At 38.8% G+C, this 17,231-nt stretch overlaps 1 protein-coding gene across 1 annotated transcript in view; it reads left to right on the forward strand.

Moving 5' to 3' along the window:
• Nucleotides 1–1,339: 1,339 nt before the first annotated feature.
• Nucleotides 1,340–17,231, forward strand: part of ST6GAL2 (ST6 beta-galactoside alpha-2,6-sialyltransferase 2) — a 98,505-nt gene continuing 82,613 nt past the window's right edge. The window contains exon 1 of the mRNA XM_072135837.1: nt 1,340–1,719. The gene's annotated coding sequence lies outside the window, so the exon portion shown is untranslated. The remainder of the gene's footprint in view (nt 1,720–17,231) is intronic.

Consider the following 17,231-nt stretch of genomic DNA (forward strand, 5'->3'; position numbering starts at 1 on the left):
GCCATACAAAGCTATTGGCAGGTTCCTGCAGACCACAATACTCTTAACACAATCATCTAATTTGCTTCAAAGTCAAATGCTTCTTATAAGTGTAACCAAGTCATAAGGGGGTTTCATGGGGTATTATTCTAATGTCTACTCCTTCTTTCTTCCCTTCCCTGCTTGTCATGGTATTTCCATTTTTCATCAAATCTCATGCATTTGCCCTCACATCTACCACCAGGATGAAGGACTGTATGCAAATAAACCTGAGGGTCTCCAGGCTTCATAGGTGAGAGTGGAGACTGGAGCCCCTCAGGCTTATTTGCATACAGTCCTTCATCCTGGTGGTAGATGTCCTTTAAGAAGTCAAGTTAAAACCACTGCTTTATTGACTCAACACAGATCTATAAGGTTGGGGGCCGATCTGCTAGGGCGCATGCGTGAGCCAGCAATGACATTACAGATAAGGAGTGGTATAGGAAGAAATAGAGATGGAGGTTCACAACAATGACATCGCTGTGAGACCCCCACATGACTCAAGTCCTTGATTTACATACAGTCATGTGCATTTTCAAACTTTTATATCTGTAAAACAGAGGTTGACTTTTAAGCAAAATCTTGATGACAGGTTCCCTTTAACTAGGCCTACAAATGGTGCTCCATGGTTTTAATGTGAAATACACTCTGTTGTTCACCTCCAATGTGTTGATTTATAAAAAGAGGGTGACAAAACACTACACAGGGGTTTATTTGACTAAAAAAAGTTGCTGAATGACCGCCAATTGGACATTTCACAGTAATTTAGTCTGCGGAAATGGCTGCTTTAGCTCAACCTTTGCATGATCACTATCTTAACCATTTTATCAATTATTAATTTTACACTGCATCAATTTTTTATGTAATCATGTGTGTCCCTGGCATAAAACCACCTCCTGCCTGGTATTTTGAGTGTTTATTGTGTATGCATGAAATGTATGTAGCTGTATGTGACTGCTTTACATTGTGTGTACACTTGCGCTGCAGCTTTTGTTCAGAATTGGATAGGTCTTACTTAGCCCTCATGCACACGGATGAGGAAGCACACGGTCATGTGCAGGTAGTGTTACACTACGGCCTGCAGAGGCTTCAATTATCCCACAGGGGAATAGTGGGGTGCGCTTCATTATACCTCAGGTAAAATCCACGGGAATTTGTGACGGGGTGCCGCACACAGCCTCTAATACGCATGTGAACAGGGCCCTACTGGACCTGCTCCTCCATATTCCTCCCCACGGCTAGCTGTGCTGTATTCTACCATTACTAGAACATGACACCCAGGCTGCACAGTGTTGTGAGAAGGATGAGCTGCATTATCATGCCGTGTATACATATATAGGACATGGAGCAGCAGCATCTTCTCCTCACTCAGCTCCATGTAGTGACATCTCGTGTGAGGAGAGGGCGGGGGCTGGGAGGAGTGCGGGCTCCTGCGGGCGCCGCGGCTATGGATTCACACACACACAGAGGGGACAGAGCTGTTCCCCCCATCTCCCTGCTATCTCCTCGCAAGCAGCAAGATCCCACATGTGCTCCATAGCCCCGGAGCACACACGCTGAAGGCACCGCCAGCACCAGCCACCAACATGTCAGTGTCACCACAGCGGCGTGTGCGGAGCTCAGTCCCCAGCCGGGCACAGCAGCAGCAGCTGGGGCTCTGTGGCACTCTGTGGAGCTGAACCGGACCGGTACCTCCTGCAGGTAAAGGCGGGCAATGGGGCAGGGGCATGTACAGACCCACCACAGCCGGCTTTGTTCTACCCAGGCTGCGAGTCCACAGACAAAGAGTCCGAGGCTTCTCAGTGCATATGGTTTAATGTACACTATAAGCACGTATGTATATATGCTACACAAACACATAGGATACCATCATATATACAGCATATGTATGTATACATAGGTATCTACACATGGAGAAATACATATCTATCTAGCTACATACAGGAACATTGAAATGTGCAGAAATACAACCCATAGACTGCACAAATGAGCAGAAATGTGCTCACATACAATATACATTCACATGTACTGCCATACACCTACTGTTCACATACCCGTATGCACACAAACGTATACAATGAACGGGCATTGTGTATATATATATATATATATATATATATATATATATATATAATATATTGTATACGTATATGTGCACACATGAACGGGCATTGTATACGTATGTGTGCACACGTGAACAGGCATTGTATACGTATGTGTGCACATGTGAACAGGCATTGTACAAATGTACAATCCTATACAATGAACGGGCATTGTATAAATATGTGTGCACACAAACGTGTACAATGCCCATTCACATTTGCACACATATATATATATATACAATACACATTCATATACACATGTGCACACATATGTATAAAATACACATTCACATACACGTGCATACATATGTATATAAGACACTTTCACATACATGTGTGCACATATAAGTTTACAATACACATACATGTGTGCACATATACTTTTACAATACACATACATGTGTGCACATATATACGTTTACAACACACATACATGTGTGCACATATATACGTTTACAATACACATACATGTGTGCACATATATACATTTACAATACACATACATGTGTGCACATATACGTTTACAATACACATACATGTGTGCACATATATACTTTTACAATACACATACATGTGTGCACATTTATACGTTTACAATACACATACATGTGTGCACATATACGTATACAATACACATTCACATACACAAGTGCTCAAATATATGAAGCCATAGACTTCTACTACATCTTTTTCCAGTATTATACATTGGGGTTATTCATATAAAAATACCTTCACATTGTCTTCCCAGACAAAGAAATCACTTTGTCTCAGTCCTGTAACACATACCTGAAAATGTCTCATCTTCTGATCAGTGTATGTCTACATGACATAAACTATTGTTACCTACTCACTGACCATATATACATTGTGTGCTGGGAAATGCTGAAGAATGTTGTGTATTATACATCTTAAAGTATATATACATATAAAGTTTATTACAAGAGCTGAAATGAAATAAAAAGTTTAATATTGCGTTTGTATGTATCGGTTTTTGTAGTCGTTACAGATTATGTTGTGCCCCAGCAGATACTTTTTATGTATGTGTATGTGTATGATACCACCTCATTGCTGTAGGACGCTTATTGTGTGGTACTGCACCCATTCTTTGCTATACATAGTTATACATTGTATACGTAGAAGTGGTGTAGTGTGAATGGGCTGCTATTAGTGACTTGTGCCCAGTGAAGGCATAATGTGGCAGTGTATGAGCTGTGTAGCAGTGGATGCAGCCTGGGCTGTGTGCTCGGAGGAGACTCCGGAGACACTGGCTGCTGCTGCTGGGCTATTCAGGGATTCCTAGAAGGAGAGCTGCTGAGGAACACACTGAAAGACATGTGCTGCTGGTTATGGTGGTCACTATACCCTTATACACTAAAAGCTATTTCCTTGTATAGCTATGTAATCTCTTACTAAAAGGATCATTAACATATATATAAATTTGGCATAAACTATTTTGTAATTTAACATATCATAACTTCCATTTTCCTTGTCCTTTGTTACATATGAGACTCGTGTACAGTATGTGTATTATCCTAAACCTTTGCAAAGAGTGAGACAGTGGTTGGAGTGTTTTCATGGTTTCCTATCTGCCATATTTATAGAGGTGGCACATACTACATGATAGCTGATAAATAATATACATCAATCATCAGTCATCAGTCATTTCCCCCTCTGAAGTGATGCTGTGTCAGAATACATTTAGAGCAACCGTATAACCCTGCTTAACCAAATATTTTCTAACATTTTACTATAGATGCATCAATCATAAATATGGTGAACATCACAAGTAAACTTTATGTCAATTGTAATACATCTTCACTGTGTTTTGATGGGCAGTGTCTAGTTATACCAGTCAGTGATACCCTGTGGTATAGAGGTAACTGGTGAGATGACTGCCCTCAAGCGGTGTCTCCCATAAAAACCCCTGTAACTGGAGATTAAACAGCTGGAAGCCCGTAGCTGACACTGGAATTGAAGGGTCAGGTAAGTTACTTTTACCTGCTTCAACAACATTACTTTGAAGCAGCTTTCAGATAAATGACCCCTTTATGTCATGGAATAGGCTATCCACCCTAGACACAAATCTGCTGTGATATTCCATACCCTCACAGTGGGTGACATTTACCAAATCATATCCACTTGCTGCGCTTTTCTCTGCAGCGTTCCCTCTTTTCACTGCAATTTTGCAGCACAGACCCCAGTTTTGGTAGTTCTTTCCTTGTCCTATAGAAACCCCAATTTAAGCAGCGACAGTAAAACTGGCAATTCAATTTATGTAGATATCAACCAAACTCTTGGGCTTGGAGTTCTGTGGAATGAGGAGAATATGTCAAACACATCTGCGAGCAGGTTATCTTTCATGAAAAAAAATCTGCCTTTTCGTGAAATCTGTTGTAGGTGGATAGTAGATGCACCTTACACATTATATGTTTGGCTAGTTTTCCGTTTATGTTGGGTTGGGACATCATTCTACTACATGTCATGATCTTCAGACCCTCCTCCATTAGTAAGAGCGGAGATCTGCTAGGTATTACAGACACTCCCCGGATTACCTACAAGATTGATTCTGTAGGTTTGTTCTTAATTTGAATTTGTATGTAAGTCGGAACTGTATATTTTCTAATTTTTACCATGCCAGAATTTTTTTGGTGACAATTGTATTTTAAAAATGTTGGATTGTCATAAAGTACAATAATTTAACAATATCCAGAGGTCCAGAGGACCGCCTGTATTTTCTTTAAAATTTGGGAATAGTGGATTCATCCATTTCAGGACCCAGTTGTGTACTGAGCAGATGTTCATCAGGTTAGCATCATTCCTCAATAGACCACCCCTATGATAGAATAGTCCTCCTGGGGTGATTAAGGGAGAGATCTGTGATGATAAATAGTCACATATAACTGTAACTGTGAAAAGATAGAACTGTTCACATGGTGAACCCACAGTATGCTTCATACAGAACCAGCTTTCTGTGGAAGTGTATTGTTTAATCTGTATCCTGTAGACGGGAGGGAGGATTCTTTGTCCATCCATCACTTTCTTGGCACACATCTCTAATTACATACTAATCTGCAACCGCTAGAACTTTGATGCTGGAAAGATTTAGGGATTTTTTTTTCTTGCAGTCTAGCATTGCAAAGCTTAGTAGGCTACTTATAGCGATATCGTCACATGAGTCATTTGAAACCACCAAAAACTAAAGGATTTAATGTTTTTACTGTTAGTTCACAATTACTTTTATTACATAAAATTAATTTCACATGATATACAATTTCTAAGATTTCCTGCATTAGGATATTACAAATCCCTGTTGTGTCTATAATATCCCATGGAATTAACCTCTATTGCACTATTATGGACACACTGGATAGAAGTATATATAGTTACTACAGGTCCCTAGTAGGGACTTATTAGGATCCTAATGCTCTGTCATATGGTTTTTTTGAATGCCCAATGTTATGTACATCTAAATCTTACCTCTTCTATAAAGGAGTTTGCCCATGAAGGAAAGTTCTCATTTTAATCCCCTAGTGATGTTTACAGAATAACAATAATTTTTAACTTCTTACTTTACAATTTTATTGCTGTTTTAGATCCTATCTCTCAGTGATTGGCGCTCAATGTAAAATTCCAGAGTGTGGGCAGGGACTCTCTAAGCAGACACTTCATAATATCCTCTGTGCTATGAAAAGCTGTATCCTCACATTTGCTTAGATTATTAGGTTACAGGGTTTATCTATACTTTCATTTAGCCTCTGACCATTCTACAAGTATCTGCCACATAGAGAGATGAGACAGATCAGATATGAGTGATGATGAGATCCATGAGATGGATATAAAACACAATGGCACTCTCACCTATAACATGCGCAGAGTCAGTCTGCTATATGCCTTCCTCCTGGATATAGACTTAATCTGTCTTTAGCTAGTATTGTAAGTTTTTTCACGCTGCTGCTTGCCGGCAAGAAGTGCCTGTGTCTGAGCTGGTCTTGTAATGCAGGGGGAGGGGCAGGAGACAGCACTGTAGCCATACTGACAAGGGAAGCTATTCATGAGAAGAATCCAACCATAGTCAAAAGATTTATGGGCAACCAAAATTGTAAACACCAGGACTGATAGAGACAGGTTGGAATTATATCTGTGAAATGGTGTATTTTTTGTCAATAACAGTGAATTAGAGAATGTGTTATTTTGTTATCCTGAGTATATTTAACAATACTGTCTTGGTGGGAATACCCCTTTAAATGCTGTTTTGTATAGTATTTACCTGTGGCATCTCCCCTGCTAAATTGGTGATCTGGTTACCCATTTTATTTCTTTGGCAAAACCAGTCATGGAGACAAAAGTAAAAATATAAGTGTGACTTTGAGGGGATTGTAGTCAGTTGACGTCTTACCGTTGTAGGGAACCTGTCATGACTTGTGTGTAATATCTTATGAAAAAAAATTCTGGAGCAACTTTTCTTCATGCTTTTTATCTGTTATTATGAAAACATTTCCATCTTTTCTCCTTTTCAAGGGAGCAATCTGCTACTGTCAGCCCTTGGAAACGTCAAGCCCCAACTGATAACACCCATTTGTCAATTTTTTATACACTGCGTGATGGAATTCCTTATGTGGGTCCCAACTATTTTGAGGCCCGACCTTGCTAGGACCGATGTTACCATAATAGCCAAGGCTGCCAACTTGCGGAAATTCCCTTTTAATGAATGGCTTTCTGACCCAGTATGCAGGCATGAGAACCAGTGGTGGGGCCAAGGTCTATTATTCATTAATTATGCCATAATTTATCACAATGTTGTCAATACTTGTGCTTAATATATATATATATAATTCATGAAGAGTCATATTTATTCATAAACACAGGCTTTTTGTGTCTGTTAATAATATAATGTCTAGTTTGGTTTAATAGTAATATTTTCCGTCTTACTATAACAAAAGGTGTCACATTTTGCATGTCACACTTGGCGTGTGTAGACCTGAATGACTGTAGCTGCAGTTTGCTAATTGTATTGATGACAATTAGCCTTATTTTACTATTGTCTTGTCCTGCTAAATACAACCTAAGGAGCACATTAGATAAGAGCACAAAGTAGAAAGTGATATATAATGGTACACATAAACAGCTGATAATAACAGATCATCAGAGAGTCATATATTTTAAGGTACTATTGGTATTAAGACACTTAGTAAATGAAGTGGGTCAGAGACTGAAAGTCCACTGAAAGGCTGGGTCCAATAGGAGTCAATAGGCTGAACTGCTGCAGCATTGTCATTTATTGCAATTGATGTGCCACTTTATGCCACCATGTACACCTTGACCAGCATAATCACACATATGTATATGTGTTGTAAGTGCTCTTCTGAACTAGGGGAACTAGGTAATGTTCATGTAACAACACAAATAAAATATTACTTTTATTTTGTTGTCTTTTATTCTACAGACCTTTCTCTGTTTCTCTTTGCACCTCATGCTGCTTCCCACCTTATCATCGGCAGTATCAGCTCTGTGTAGATAGGCTATTAACCCTTAGTACTCACACATAGACTGTATGTAACTGGTTTACTTATGATTTCTATCACTTATTACATGTTCCCTGCTTCTACATGTGATGGAAACTGCTAGGCTAATCACCATATGTACATCTTGTATGTGCACTGTGGGAAATTTACTTGTGGGAAATTAAGTGGATTTAATGCTAAATTTCTTTGAGAGAACACAAGGCATCATGGGATCTGTGAGCAAGCTAACTGGCCTCTGCTTGAGGGCATAGACTGACAGATATTAGTCTCCACCCACTTCACTTTTAGTGAGAAAGATTTTTGTTAAACACTTTCAGAACATAAAATGCCATAACTCTGGAAAGACAAGGTGAGCGGCACAAAGTAGACATTGTTGTGTTTGTTTTCAAAGGGGTAATCACATATAATAATTTGGTAAAATCACTATAGCTTTACAGTTACGCTTTAATAATCTGGAGTGCACAAAGTTTTTTGGTGCAACTTTAACATACAGTGCAACACAATTCTGTGGAGTCATATTATGTGGCGTGGCTGCCCTGTGTCCGCTGCGATACAAAACTGGCCCAAATGCTTCATAAATACATGTGCAAGTAGTTTGCACGTTCTGTTCAGTGCAATGCCAGACTGAAAACTGGCACAAACATTTTTAACAATAATAATTCTTTATTTATGTAGGGCCTACAGATTGCGCAGCGCTGCACAATGCATGGCAAATTAGTAAATTTTTACAAATAAATACATTTTTAAAATAAATAAAGATTGAAAATACTTCGGCTTATTTAATAAGGGTCGCGGATTCCACTTTCGTCAGACAGTTCGCCCTTTTGGGATTTGTGCAGCTTTAACAGGTATTTAACTGGGTTTGCACTGGGACTGTGTTGAACACGATTGGATCGTGGCGCAGCTGCGCTGGCTTCCATGCAACAGAAATCGGGAAGAAGAAGAAGAAGGTGAACTCCGGCGGACCTGAATGGAGAAGTGACACATGCAGGATATCGGCCGCACAATCTTAGTGAATCGCCGCAGAGTGCATTATAGGTGGACAATACTTCATATCACGTTATTATTTCTATGACATCTCTCACAGGCTTTCATCAGCAAATACTTTATGTTAGATTAAAATGAAAAGAAATTCACACTTTGTGCTAGACAAATCTTTAGTATACATGAGTACCTATTATAAGGCTAATTCAAGCCTACAGTATACAGACATTATAAATCTTAAGGGAGAAGAGTTCCATAGACCTATTAGCGCATAATCACGGTCCTTATGACAATCTGTACTCCAGCCTTAGACAGTCTGGAAGCAGTTATTGTCCACATAATGAGTTTTGATCACACGTCTTACATCTGTTGCTTGTGCTTGTGAAATACGGATTACTGCTTTGTAGACACTTTGTCATGATTAGCACAGTCACACATGGCATTTATTGCAGCGGTGTCTCGACGTCTGTGAAGACTTATGCTTGTTGGTCAGTTGTTAACCAATATAAAAATAATCTTCTGACTTCCTGTAATAATAAGTGTTAATGATTATCAAAATGCAATTTGCATCTTAGTTTAAAGAGAACCCCCCATGCAAAATAACCCCCTAAACTAAATATATTTTCATAAACTGCCATTAGAGAGCATTGTCACTATCCCTTCATTGTCCCTCTACATGCCTGTAAACCTAAGCAATGAGGTCCTAAAGCTGTATGCAAATGTCTGTGTCTCTCACATGTGTATTAGGAGGATGCAGCATGTCAGCAGATGCAGCACACACACTAGCAATGCTTTACTATACATTACACACAGACATGAGCAGGGGGAGGAGAGGGGAGGGGGAACAGCGGTGACATCACTGCCACTGACCATGTGACCAGCCTCATTTACATAATCAAAAAAGATGATTTTATAATGATTAATGTATAAATTGACTAGATAAAGGCTGTGATGGGATCCTTGTGAGCTGCTCCAACAGGTAGTAGTGACAGGACAAGTGACACAGACCTGATGACAGGTGTCCTTTAAGAAACTGATAACTTAGTTTGCTGTATAGTTGACCTCAGTCTTTCTTTTAGTAGAGGGTTAAAATACTATTCATTGTGATTGTTGAGAAAAAGTCTCTGCCCAATAAATATAGCTTTATCACCAGTATCTCCCAATGTCTGTATATTATAGTATGTTAGCATTTTACCACAGGTAGGGTATGAATTGTCTTTTATAACATTTTATATGAAATCTATTTGTTTACCTATCTACTCCAAAGTCACATGAAAATAAGTAGAAAACTGTCATCTATTGCCAGAGAAGAGTTATGCTCAGAGGCTGGAGTTGCCTCAGGTTTTTGTTTCTGCCAGATACAGAACTGGAAGCAGAGTTCATAGTACCATGGTTCTAGAAAACCCAAGACATATGTGTCTAAACACGCCCCATTCCAGCCTCCAGGCCTGACTCTTTCATTGAAACAGATAAGTGTTCTGCTGACTTTATTTGTTTATAGGAACATGGGTGAGATTTCATAAGGAATTGTCTAAAGGATATTTTAGACCCTTTTTGAGGGGTCTGCTAATATAGTGGGATAAAATCTTGTAAAAGGTTCACTTGAGTGAACCTAGTAAATAGCATATTAATAAGAAACAACATAAAAGTGAATCTGTAACATATATAATATATATATATATATATATATATATATATATATATATACATGATACTTGCAGCCATTTGTTTAACCCCTTACCAACATGTAACGTCTCCATAGCCGGTAAGTCTTTGCATATTGCTGCAAAGGCTTACCAATAACACCCGCTGATCGCCGCCGGCAAGGCTGCCGGCGCCCTCAAAAAATGGCGGTGCATGGGCGCCCCCATCTTGCCGAGGATCATTTCTCCCTGTGACGTCATCAGGAAGTGGCGATCCGTCGCCATGACAGCCTCGTTTTAACCCTTTTGTTACAATGTTCGATCAGCAAATTGTAATGAATGAGGAGAAAAATCCCCACTGTAGTATTGCAGTACATGATAGGATCGATCAGACAACCTAGGGTTAAAGTACCGAAGGCAGTCTGAAAAATAGTAAAAATAAAAATGTTAAAAAAATTTCTAATAAAAAAACCTGAAAAATTCAAATCTCCCGTCTTTCTCTAGAACTGATTTAAATATAAATAACAGTAAAAATCATAAACACATTAGGTATCACCGCATCCGAAAATGTCCGATCTATCAAAATATAATAACGGTTTTTCACTACGTTTAACCCCATAAAGAAAAATAGAGCCCAAAGTCGAAAATTGCAGGTTTTTTTGGCATTTTTTGGAATTAAAAAATTCAATAAAAAGTGATCAAAAGATCGTACAGTCCTTAAAATGGTAGCATTGAAAACATCATCAAAAGTCACAAAAATTTTCACCACCCACAGCTCCGTACACCGAAGCATGAAAAAGTTATTAGCGCCAAAAAATAATAATTACAAATTTGGTATCCCCGTAATCGTTCTGACCCAAAGAATAAAAAAATTGATTTTTGAAGGTTGGGAGTGAAAAATGAAAATGCATAAATGAAAGCGGGCTGCGTCAGGAAGGGGTTAAAATCCATCATAATAAGCAGGGGACACTTACTTATAAATCCAGACACTGTGACTGTGGTAATCTTCTTTTATTCGTTATCCATGGGCCCTTTCTTCTACAATCAAAGTATGCTAATGAGCCTGAGGGACTCTGGTGGGTGTTTCCAGAGCACACTTAGTGCTGCAGATTCACAGGCCTCCTTCCTCCTATGTAATTTAGCATGAAGTGCAGGGGGAGTGGAAACCTGCTCTGCCAATTGTAACAGCTTGGGACGATATCACTGAGGAACCCTGGAAACATCCACCGGAGCCCCTAAGGCTCATCAGCATAATTCTAAAAGTTGATTTTAGAAGGAAGGAGGCCATTAATAACAAATATAAGAAGATTACCAGGATTGCCTGGTCGATGAGTAACTGTTTCTGGTTTATCATGATGGATTTTGATGGTAGATTTCCTTTAAAGTCAATATTGGACATAGAAGTGTTCACACAGTGTGGAAATATACATATATACTGTATGTACACAGGGAAAATGATAATAGTATGTCACTGCGGGGAATGAAATGCAAGCAGGAAGCATCTTTTATTTCATAGCTGAAGTCCTACAGACTCTACTTTAGAACTGTAATAAAAACTTATAGCGCGTGTAAGTGGAAAATAGCAGTGAATTATTTTATTAACTTTATTTGTAATGAAACTGTTTAGCCAGTGCCCGACAGTATAGTGGGAAGTGTCTGAGGTATACATAACAATTCTGTGTTTCCCTCCATTCTTTTCAGAATGTCTTTATAGGCTTTTTGTTGGAGCCTGTGACTAGGTTAATCTTGGAGTGAGTTTCATTGCCTTCATTATTAAAGGCATATTGCACTATATACAGTAACATTAATTCAATGAACTCTTCCAGTACTCTTCCATTTACTTGTACTGAACTCCCAGAATAGCTGTTGCCACAGAACCATAGAAGGCAATGGAGTTCATGTTGGGCTTGCTTACCTTTACCAGTCATCAAGCATTTATGGAATGGAGATTGTAAAACCCCTTTAATTGCAGACAAAAGAGGAGAGCCACATATAACTACTAGTTTGTTGTAACATACTTTACTATGCCAGCATAGTAGTTGTGGTAATAGTATGTTGAAATCAGTACAACTTTCCCAATACAATAGGATGTGTCTAATTTTAAATAAAAGGGGTAGCATGTTATACTGATTCATGACGAGTCATGGAGAAGTAACAATTGTTTCTACTATCCACTTCCTCAGATATATTCACTTCCTTGAAATTTCTCTGGATTATCAAAGTAAACCCTTAATGCTCTTGTTGTTTCCCTACAATAACTCTAAACTTTTTTTCTAATCATATAAACATATGAATGTCACCACATTTTTCACAAATATAGGTAGTGTCCGGTTCCTATAGAGCCCTAGTAACTATATGACATCTTTCTTTTAGATAAAAATAGTTTACCTCAAATCCCCATAAAATCAGAGTTCTAATCTTGCCTGATATCTATGCATCTTTGGAGCAAGTCGAGGGGTGTGACCTAATGTCATGTGACCAGGTTGGCATCATCACAGGTCCTTTACCTACTTAACACTAGTAAACTGTACCCCATGTACATACTTGACCACATAAAACAATCGCAATGGGGTGGATGGACTTCTACTGCTCACCATGCATGCTACTGTGATTTAATGTGATATAATATGCTGTGATTTCATGAGATATAAGCTTGGTGTACAGTATTCTAATGCTAAAAAGCTAAAGGACCTGCAATGATGTCACCCTGGTCATATGACATAACAGCTGCATACAGAAATATGATGGAGAGGAGCTGTTGGATTCAGCCCGAGGAGGCCTTGCCCACCTCGACTCACTGTAGCCATACTTAGATACCAGGTAAAACTATAACGTTGAATATATGGAAATCTCAGAGGAAAAATGTGGTGACAGGTTCCCTTTAAGACAAGAACCTCCATTGTAAAGACACATTTCACAGTTTATTTATCCACTTGTGCAAGATATCTGGTTGTATTTATGCCACTTTTATCAAGACTTCTAGACCTGTTTTGACACTTTTCTGATTAGTCTGATTAAGGAAGTGTGGTCTCTTGAAAAGGGTGTGCCACATTATGGCTCACAGTTTGGACCAACTAAAAGTAGATTTAAAGTAGAACTCAACAGTTTTACTCTGAGCCAGAATTAATCATAACAGTGATAAATATGGCACAACTAAAGTCTAGTCTCGATCTCTAGACGGTTGTACCTTCTCTATACATTAATAAATTCTTCCCAGTATGTTCACTGAGACTCATAACATTCAGAAGCCACTGAATATACAGAACATTGTATTTGCCATCTGGTTGTTTATGGAGGAAATAACCTGTAAAGTTTATTTTTGAGGAGTTGGCATATAAAAGGACCATATGGTAATAGTGTTTCATGCTGTGGGTCTCTGTACAGAAGTATGTACTGGAATGACTTGCTGCTGTGGTCCCTTCCTAAGTGGCTCTTTGCTGAAAAGCCACAGAGCTTACAAGGGTTGCTTTTCCCCAAAAATGCTGCACATGTTAAATGACTGTATCAGCACAAAGGAATTGGCCCAAAGTCCAAAATATTATTTTTTGTTGTTTACAATACTGTTTCAGATGAATCAGTCATGTTATGCACTAGTCCTATTGATATACAGTCAAGCATCCTTAGATGTATGCAGGAGATGCTACATGCACATTTGAGATTTTCAGTTAATTTGCAACAGTTTCTGGTGCAAATTCTATATATTAGTAGGATCAGGGGACACAACCACCCCTACCAACTGTTCTGCGCTAATGTACTGAATATGGAATATGAAGCAGACGACTCGGATTCCATTGGTCAGACCAGGCTACCACAGATCGGTAACAATGTGAAGTTGTTGTTGTAGTTGCCGGCCAGGTAACAGCGGCTAGCTATAATTTCTTGAAGATGCGTTTGCTCAGTCACTCTGTTAAGTGCTAGTTGTCTACACAGTTGTAGCAAATTTTAACATTCCACAATAACAAAGCATGAACAACACTTTGGTACAAAGTATTTACTATAATTTGTCAATGACTTTTGTTGTCTTCTATAATAGTTGGAATAATTGGAGTTGGGCCTGGCCTGCAAGCAAGGATAGTTGTGTTCATCCTAACAAAAAAGAAAACCAAGTCCTCACAGTGGAGAAAAACCTCAATAGAGGGGGTGCAGAGCCTTCCTAGATCCTGGCAAGATCCTTCAGTAATAAAGTTAAAAAAGTGTAGGCAGCACTCCAAAAATGCAAAATTTCAAAGGGTGAGGTTTATTGAAACAGTAGCCACTTTTTTGCATTTTTGGAGTGCTGCCTACACTTTTTTAACTTTGTGTTCATCCTAAAAGATCCTACCTGGGACTGCCAGTCTGAAGTGGTCCATTGACCAGAGGTGTCTAGCATTGGCCTTGAATGGCTTTTTGGGAAGTAACAATGCAGTAATGTCAAACAAATCCTGGGAATAAGGATGCTTTTACAATAATGTATCCCGGTGGGGGTGTGCATACAGCCACACGCTGGAGAGTGGAGTCATGAGCACTGCTCACTTCCCCTCTCTCCACAGGGAGAAGTGCTGCACGGACGTACCTACGGGGAAAATAGAGCATAGAACTGTCTGCCCAGAGACCACCTTATATTATCACCATACACCAGCGTATGATAAATTCCTCACTGTAGTAAATAAAGAAGTGCTCAGTTAATGAGTTGACCATTGTCTTAGTAGACCTCTTTGGGTTGAGTTAGAGTTAGGCTACATTCACACTGCCGTTGCCCGCCGTGCCGTAGCACTGTATAGTGGTTGTGGTGGGCTACTGACATTTTCCCCTTCATTTAAAAAATAAGAATATGATGTATTGTCTCTTCCCTGAAACTTTGTAAAAGAAATACATTTCCAATAAGGGAATATATTTATATTGTCCTACTTACTTAAAATGTGTTTTTAATTTTGTAATAAAATACTTTTATTTAGTCTATTTTATAGCATTAAATATTTCCTTTAATTTTTTTTTTGTATCTCCTGTATTCATCCTTTGTTTTAAATGCCTGTGGAATAAAGTAAGGACAGTCACAACACTTCAGGCGACCAGTTGGAGATGCCCAGAAATGGTACACAGCTTGGTATCTAATGCACATTAATTTTTAGCATCCGGGTTTAGGTAATTTCCACACAAGGTTTGTCTGGCACTGTATTTTCTACTTGACAGTTCTAGCTTTACCAGTATGATGAGTTAAGGTTGGTAAATGGTGTGTGTCATGGTTTTCTCATTCAGAACCTACAGTATCAAATCTTGGACATAAATGTCTCCCACTGCTGTAATTCAGTTTTTTTTTTTTGCTTTGTCCTAAAGGGAATCTGTCACCATGATTTACCTACCAGAACAACTGCTATGTTATGTAGAGCTATGCCAACACATGCCACTCATACCTTTGTGTTTCCTAGTTGCTCCTAAAGTAGTTTTATATATGTTGGGGGGTTTAGTTTCTACAATAGAGTAATTTATGGGGTTTACTATTATTGTGGGCTCTCAACGTCAATTGAATCTTGGAGGTTTTCATGAAAATGTGAACAATCACAGCTAAGATTCTAAGCCTAAAAAAAATTAAAGGACACATAAAAGACCATGCAAACATAAACCAGACATTGGGAAATGTTTATTATCAGGTTGTTTTGGTGGTATGTCTTTCTGTCTGAAAAGTTGATTATTTTAAATTTTAAAAATAAAGAATTTTCGGAAATATTGCAAAATTTATAATAAAAAACCCCCCCAAGGCATTTCACCTATTTTCTCAATTTTCTCAAAATCACCTGGATATGTTAAAGGGTTGCAAAATTCACCCATGCTGCACCAATTCTCTGGACTGCCTATTATACTAATACCCAACCTACAAAGCTTCAAATATGCTCTTAAAACCCATGTCTTAAGGCAGGCCTACCACATTCCATAACTGCATGAAACTTCAACTCTCTCTTTACTTACCCATCCTGTGTCTTCCTCCCATCTTGTAAATATCAGATAACAAGCTATAGGCTTCTCTGCAGCCCTAATGACAATTGGCTTTGTATTTAAGATGGGGGCTCGCTGAAGGCTGGATGAAGCAACAGCATTATTATTTATTAAATTATTTTTATTTTTATAAAGAATGGCTGGACTATTACACAAGCTCTTATACTTCTTGTGTCATCCCCCTCATTCTCATAGACTGTAAGCTCTTGTGAGCAGGGCCCTCTCTCATATTGTTCCATACAACTGTGTTTTTACTCTGTATTGTCTTATTATATTTGTATATGTGCCCTATGATTTGTAAAGTGACAAGGAATATGATGGTGCTATATAAATAAAGATTATTATTATTATGAAAAACGTAAAAAAGTTATAACCTCAAAAAGTGACACATGTCAGATTTGAAACCGATTTGGCAAAGTTGTTAATGGGGGTTACCCATGAAAAAAGTTCTCAAATTTGAATACCCTAGTGATGTTTACACAATAAAGATGATTTTTAACCCCTTACTTACAATTGTAGGCTACATTCACATAGACGTAGGCCTGCCTTTGCCATAGCCGTGTGGGCATACGTCCGACATGCTGGAGATGAGAAGGGTGAACCCCTCCCCTCTCCATAGGGAAGTATGCTGCAAGACCGGACAAGTGGGGACAGATAGAACATGTTATATATTTTCCTTGTGTCCTGAGTGGTACGGTGCCACACACGTGTGTATCTCTCTGTGTGCCTATTACCGTCTATGGGGACGTATATACAGCCGCAAGCTTGTGACCGTATTTACATCCCATGAACGGTCATGTGAAAGTTTTATTGCGGTTTTAGCTCCTGTCACTCAGTGATGGTCAGTATAAGATGATGAGATCCATGAGATGGAAATAAAACACAATGGTACACTTCAGCTCTGCTACATCTGAGCAAAAACACATGAAGAGTGCCCCCCCACCCCACCCCTGGATAAAGACCATTGCTGTAGCTTGTAGAGAAAGTAT

Source organism: Engystomops pustulosus, chromosome 2, assembly GCF_040894005.1.
Source record: "Engystomops pustulosus chromosome 2, aEngPut4.maternal, whole genome shotgun sequence".
Taxonomy (NCBI): domain Eukaryota; kingdom Metazoa; phylum Chordata; class Amphibia; order Anura; family Leptodactylidae; genus Engystomops; species Engystomops pustulosus.